General features: G+C 34.0%; 1 pseudogene; it reads left to right on the top strand.

Annotated features, from left to right (window-relative positions):
• The first annotated feature begins 838 nt into the window (after positions 1-838).
• The window catches only part of LOC121471499, a 30,936-nt pseudogene continuing 23,956 nt past the window's right edge, over positions 839-7,818 (top strand).

Genomic DNA, 7,818 nt, shown 5'->3' with positions numbered 1-7,818 from the left:
TGAAAATCATTCATTCAAATTCTTCTTTGCTTTGAAACTCCTGTTAACATCGAAGTATTAAAGCCAGCTGCAATAACCTACTATTCCCACCCTTCTAAATGCCAAAAGTGCACTTAATCTCTGACATATATTACAACCAATATCTCCAATTAATGGCATACAGGATTGATACATAATTCAAAACACTTGAACTTTATGTAGTTAATAGCATACAGATTTTAAAGCACATCTACACATGTTATAATCACACACAGGTTTCATCATGATAAGAAAATGCCTGAAATTGTAAGTCATTTGTAAGAAGCATAAATTCCTAAGCTTTGCACATTTTCTTATATGCCTCTACTCTTTCATACTAACTGAACGTGGAAATCAAAGTGTTCTTCAGACATGCTTACCATCAAATTTATAGTACACACATTTACCCATAGTAACATGACAAAAGACACATGCCAAGCCATTCTCCTAGTTTTTGCTTAAATAAATATTAGCATCAACAAATTGTTATTGCACATATATCATGTTCAATGTAATATGTAGTACAGAAACTTTAAATAAATTGGCAAGAAGCAGTCATTATAAGTACTCATGTTGCCCACTGTAGAAACTGGCATAAAATTAGTAGAATGCAACACTCAAAATATAAATAAAATGTTATCAAATATCTAAAATGAATGTCCAATGAGGAAGAAATAATTTATCTTAGTAAATTAAGGAACCCTTTCTGGAGGCTGTTGACAATTCAGTAGAGGCTTAAAAAAGTGAGTAGAAACCAGCCACAGGAAGAAGGGAGAAAATCTGTGCTAGAAGGATGTGAATTTTGAGCAGGGACCCAAAGATGACGATAGAATGCTGGTTTAGCAAATGGCGAAGCTTCTCAGTGTGGCTAAGACATGTAGTGAAAGGTGATGGGGAGCTGTCATGGAGGCCCTGCAGGTAGGGGTAAAGAACAGGCTTGGCAGAGAAGGGCAATACTACTACAGATGAGTAGGAGTGCTGGTATAGTGCAAGATAAAAGATGTCAGAGGAGAGGATTATTTGAAGAAAAGGAAGATGATAATGTCAAATGCTACAGAAAAAATTGAAGCTGAAGATATCTGACAAAAAGCTATTGGCTTACAATGTCAATGAACTCCGAGAGTATAATGGTTTGTGGAATTTTTAATTTAAAGGGTAAAAGAGTGAGAAACCACCAATAGAGAAAATAAATCATGCTTGCAAGAAGTTTTGAGAAGGGAAAAAAATAAAGTTAAATCTTACATTTCTTCATTTCTTAATATTTTGCTGATGATCTTTGTCACTAAGAAATACCAGTATCCTTTTAAAAAAAATAATATTAAATTGTATCTCTCAGACCTAACAAAGTTTCCCTGATACAAACACACACACAATTTGTGCTTTAGTTTAATAGTTACTATATCATTTCTCCAGCCCCCTATATAATATGTAATTGTGGTTTCCTATAGGAGAAAATATAAACATAGGCAACAAATGATAATTAATTCTGACCAATTTTCAAATTCACAACTGCTGAATACAGATATTCTTTGATTTAGGATGGGATTATGTCCTGATAAATCCATCACAAATTGAAAAATATCCTAAGTCGATGGGAAGCCTAGGTGGCTCAAGGGTTGAGCATCTGCCTTCAGCTCAGGGCGTGATTTGGGGGTCCTGGATTGAATCCCATACTGGGCTCCTTTCAGGGAGCCTGCTTCTCCCTCTTCCTGGTTTTTTTTCTCTCTCTCTCTCTGTGTCCCTCATAAATAAATAAATAAAATCTTAAAAGAAAACAAAATATCCTAAGTTGAAATGCAATCAATATATCTAACCTAAATATTATAGCTTAGCCTAGCCTACTTTAAACTTGCTTGGAGGGGATCCCTGGGTGGCTCCGCAGTTTAGCGCCACCTTTGGCCCAGGGCGTGACCCTGGAGACCCGGAATCGAGTCCCACGTCGGGCTCCCTGAATGGAGCCTGCTTCTCCCTCCTCCTGTGTCTCTGCGCCTCTCTCTCCGTCTGTGTGTATCATAAATAAAAAAAAAAAAAAAAAAACTATACACTTGCTCAGAACACTTACTCTACCCTACGGTTGGGCAAAATCATCTAACACGAAACCTATTCTACAACAAACTGTTGAATGTCTCATGTAATTTACTAAATGCTGTACTAAAAGTAAAAAACAGAGTGGTTGTATGAGTACAGAGTGATTTTAAGTGCACTGATTTTGTTAACCCTCATCATCATGTGGCTGACAGGTAGCTGAGTCTCATTTTCCCTGTCTCACATCACAAAACAAGATCATATCACATGTTGCTAGTCAAGAAAAGTATCAAAATTCAAAATTTGAAGTATTGTTTCTACTGCATGTGTGGCTTTCATCCCATTATAAAGTAAAAAAACTGTAAGGTGAACCACTGTTAAGTCGGGATGGCTATATTTAGATTTTTTTAATAGGAAATTTAATAAAAAACGAGTAACAAAATAATAAAAGCTCCTTATAAGAAGAATATATAAATCAAAAGAATAAGAATAAAACACTCATAATCCAAGAATCCAGAGAATACTTTTAACATTTTGAGGTATTGTCGGCCAGCCACAGGAAAGATTAAGGATGTGTAAGCTTTTAACCTATCTCTGTCACTCACTAGTTGTCTCACGTTGTGCAAATTATGTAACTTCCCAGACCTTCAGTTTATTTGTAAAATGAAATAATAATTCATAAGAGCACTGTAAGAATTAAATGAATCATACACATAAACTTCTTAAACCAATACTTGACACATCCTACTCAATACAGTATAGTTATGTTGATGAATGTGCATGTTTTGATATATAGGTGCAGGTCACAGGTAAAGTAGGGAGATTGTGATACAGATATTCAATTAAACTACAAATATATTTTAATTTCTACATGCATCAAGACAAGGAGTTGGCAATCTTTCCTATAAAAATCCAGAAAATAAATATTTTAGGCCTTAAAAATATCATATTGTCTCTGGCAGCTACATTCAACTCTGCTATCAAAGCATGAAAGCAGCCATTGACAACATATCATAGATGTTCACACACTAAATAAATAAATAAATAAATAAATAAATAAAATATTCACACAACTATTTTTCCAATAAAGTTTTATTTATAAAAGTAAAAAGTGGGCCAGATTTGGTCCACAGGCTGTATGTGGTTTGCTGTTCTCTGAACTGGAACGTCATTTATGACTATGTAATTATAATATTTGTAATTTATTTAGCAAAATCCAATTCTTGAACATATAGATTTTTTTTTACCAAAAAAATTTGCTTTCACAATCATTCTCATTCTAGAGTATATCTTTAGGTTAAGTAGATTATTTACTTAGGCTAATTCTTGAATCAATGTGAAAGCCATTATTATGTATGCTTTGCCATCCAGAAAATCTGTACTAAATTCTACTCACACAAGTATTTGAGGACATAATTTTCCCGACACCCTTGCCTAAACTGGACATTGGGGGAGGGTGATTTTCATAGATATTCTAATTTTGCACAAGTTACTGTTATTTAGTTCCATAAAGTCAAAGGCATAAGAATTGATAATTCTATAAAACAAATCATTTCAAAGGAAAGAAACTTTGTTATCATGATTTGAAGTTCTTCTCACAAATCATAAATAGAAGAAAGAAAAGAGAAAATGATTTCAAACCCTACTTTCCTATGATAACTCTAGAATATATCCAATGATACATGCCCAAGAAATAAATAACTTTAATTTGAGTGAATGTTCTTTTGAAGCTCTCTTAATACATACATATATACACATAATAGAGCAGATAATTAAAAAAAATATATTTGCTTGAGTGACCTCTTAATATGTGGTCCCTACTTCCCATTGCATCAAGCTCCTAAAGAACTCCACTATCTGTGGCCTGATTAAGTATATTCAGAGGCACAAACTGAGGGCTATCATTGTTTAATAAACTACTTTTCTATTGCATAGGATTCTCAGTTTGTGTTTTGCGCCCTTAATGTATCAAAGCCAAAAGTTAATCAGTACTTTTACTCTCCTCCCAAATAACACAAGGAATTTAGAACACTTCAAATTCATTTGGATTCTTTTCTACTTATTCTTACTACATGCTAACGTTTTGGGTATCTGTTGCTCATTAAATTAAGACAAATTCAGTGTCAAATTACATATCATTAAATTGTGTGCCTAAAACCAATAGGATGTTGTATGTCAATTATACCTCAATTTAAATCATTCATTCATTCATTCATTCATTCATTCATTCACACATATTCACAACTTTCTTGGATTGTTACTCCTTCCTGCATGTCCCAGTGTTCCTCAGGAGCAGATGTTGGAACTAGTTTTGCATGGCTGCTTTGCACAACCCCAGCAGGCAACACCGCCACAGAATCCTATTCGAGCAGCGCCTCTGAGCCATACTCCACCAGCCATGGACTCACGCTTGTCATTGTAAGTACCGGTTTATTCTGCCGAGGATCTCTTATTTGTCTCCTCCTAAGGCTTATCTTCTGTCCTTGTGCCTTGAGTTGGCCAAAACGAAAGCACATATTTAAATGCCCTACAAACAGAATTGTTTGTGCACTGTAGCTTGTTTTACGTCTGTGAGTTTCTGTTTACCCTGATGTTTTGGTTTAGTAAAGATTGCAATCTTGCCAGCTATTTGATTATTTTAATAATATTTAAATAAGATGACACAAATGCTTCAAATATCTACTGATTTCTACCTTCTCTCTTCTTTTCTCTCCCCTTTTTTTTTTTACTTTTTCATCCCTAACCATCACTGGTTGCTTTGAGTCTAGAGGCATTAAGTTCTTATCGTTTATTAGTTTTTCTCTTGCACTTAGTTATCTAGGTGCCTGATATAATTAGTGCCACATGGTGAAAGCGGCTAGCTATCCATGGGCTCTCTTTTATAAAGAGGATTAATTTCAGTCATAAGGATTCTATCTTCATGACCTAAGCGCCTTCCAAAAACCAGACTTCCTAATATCATCACATAGGGCATGAGGATTTCAACACATAAATTTTGAGGGCCGGGGGAAAGGGGACACAAACATGCAGACCATAAACATGCTTTTGTAATGTTGTATATTTAGCAGTTGAAATATATCAATTCACTGAGTTATATCACTTAATGTCAAAGCATTTCATTATACAATATTTTTTAAAAAATCATACTATTAACATCAATCACATCAGAAGACACTTTAAATGTTGAGGTCTAGAGCACAAAGTGACAGGTACATGTTTCCCAAAATTCCAATTTTCACTTGAAAGCTGAAATGTTATTATAGGTAACAAGGTTGGATGTTTTTCCCTAGAAGGACAGGTGTATACTGGTAATCTTTGAATTTTGTAGAAATTACTGCCAAATCCCAACTATGCTTAAAGTCTTTATTTTTTTTAAGTAAAATTTGTTTTCAATGCAACTCAATTACAAAAATACTTTACCTCAATGCAAACGCTGTATTTTACTATCCATCAAAAACGCCCTATATGTCTTTCTTATTCTCTTACACAGAATATTTAAGACTTGTATCCAGTGCTGAGATTTAATGATTTAATATTATTAATATTCTTAATATTTAATATTTTAATATTTAACTTTTTACTGCTGCATCAAAGGTCTTGAGTTTTTAATTTGTTTATTTTGTTTTTTAATGTGAATGCATGGCACTCATGAATACAATGACAAGTTCAGTTTGGTGCTATGATAGTTTTACTTACCACAGCTTGAGTATCACCAGTGTAAATACCAACATAGAGGGGAAAAGACAAATAGTATGCTAGCAATGTTATCAAAACAGTCTTACCTTAATGGATCTCCTAACTGCATCCATAGACTCTAGAGGTCCATGGAACATACTGTGAAAATCATTGTATTAGGTTAACTAACTTTTTTATTAATACCCTTATTAACATACCAAGGTATCAGTTTTCCAGAGAACACATTTTGAAAAAAATGGTTAACTGGAATTCCAGAGAAAAATTTCCAATTATAAATTGAATTTCCTGATCCTAAAAATAGGGTGTTGATAACTCGAATCCCTTGTTCCTAAAACCTACTTGCTTAAAATTTCGTTTACTTCTCCCTGAGTACAGAGGGAGATTTATCAACATAAATTTTCTACTCATTTTTAATTTAGAAATCCTTCCAACTTATTGTTTTGATATGTATGTCTCCCATCTATATATTGGGAAAGTTGTGTTCCTTTGTTTTCTAAAATTTGCATAAGACAAATCAAATGATCTAATAATACTTGCCATATTGGGAGACCAAATGTAATTTTGTTATGACACTGTTTATGAGTAACTCTTACCTTGATCTAGCAAGCTCTTGTTTATAAAAGATTACTTTTAAAAAGGACAGAGGTCATTCTATTCACACCATTTGCTAGAGTGGGAGTTAAGAAATTCTATGCAGAATTTTGGCCATAAATGGTAGGCATTATACTTTAATATCCACTTCCCAACACAGGAAACCAATGCCAGCTCAACCCCTTGGCTCTTCAGACAAATGACATTCTCAACTAAGAAGCAGGTGGCCAAAAATATGTGGATACATATTGCTTGGAGATTATGATATACAAAGAATAAAGATCAGGGAAGAACTCTTTAAAAAGGTTTCAAACTTTGGTTTACTGAAATTCCATCTCATTATAATTAAATATATCAGAATTTACTTTTGGTCTGAAATAAACAAGTATCGTTTTTTAAATAAATTTCATAAATCTACTCTATTTCTTCCCTTGATTTCTATGGAGAGGTTCTTGCTTGTTAGGAAAATGTATTTTGAGTACTTGCAAGAACTACAGAAGAAAATAAATGCAATATTGTTTTGCCTATGAGTCAAGTCATCAACACTAGGTAATTTATCTAAATTTTATATGTCTATTTCATAACAATTTTAGGTTAAATAGCTCTAAAAAACTTAATGGATAGTATCTTCACCAGGGCAGACCACATAGTTTATTCCCAAAGTTCTCAGTGCTAATATGAAATTTTTCTTTGCCATAAAATAGTCCAATTTAAGTAATTTTAAGAGAAGTCTAACAGGTTCTTTTTTTTTTTTAATTTTTATTTATTTATGATAGTCACAGAGAGAGAGAGAGAGAGGCAGAGACATAGGCAGAGGGAGAAGCAGGCTCCATGCACCGGGAGCCCGATGTGGGATTCGATCCCGGGTCTCCAGGATCGTGCCCTGGGCCAATGGCAGGCGCCAAACTGCTGCGCCACCCAGGGATCCCCAGTCTAACAGGTTCTATGTTGAAATTACCATCACCTTTCCTTTTAAAAAATGATTGCCAAGGAGATCTCCAAGGACTAGTATTAAGAGAAATATTTATGATTATGTTTATGTAGCTGTGTGTGTGTGCTCAAATCAGTCAGCTAGCTGCTTTCTAAGGAGCAGCGACCTGAGATTACCTTAGAGTCGAGGAACAAATCTGCATCTTCAAAAGTTATATTTTTCAAGTGTAAAGGAAGGGGAACTGGGACCCTATTAATGGATCATAAAATTAACTTAAAGGATGTTAATGACATTTTTAGTGTTGTATAAAATCTATTAAAAGATTTGGGACATCCTTTAGGAAATAGATAAAGCCATTCATTATCTTGAAATTCATTAGGAATAGAACCTTTTCATCCCTGTCTCTCTGTTTGTATGCAGAGTTCTAGGAAAGGATGTGGGCCTATTACACAAAGTCATTCTTCTTTGTGGGATATGACAAAACTCTAAATTCTGTGTCCTAAATTTGAGATAGCTTCAAGATCAGTGACAAAGGAGGATAATAGACAAAAGGCAAA

Source organism: Vulpes lagopus, chromosome 11 (genome assembly GCF_018345385.1).
Source record: "Vulpes lagopus strain Blue_001 chromosome 11, ASM1834538v1, whole genome shotgun sequence".
Lineage (NCBI taxonomy): Eukaryota > Metazoa > Chordata > Mammalia > Carnivora > Canidae > Vulpes > Vulpes lagopus.
The sequence above is the reverse complement of the archived record's forward strand: the minus strand, read 5'-3'. Positions and strand labels throughout refer to the sequence as shown.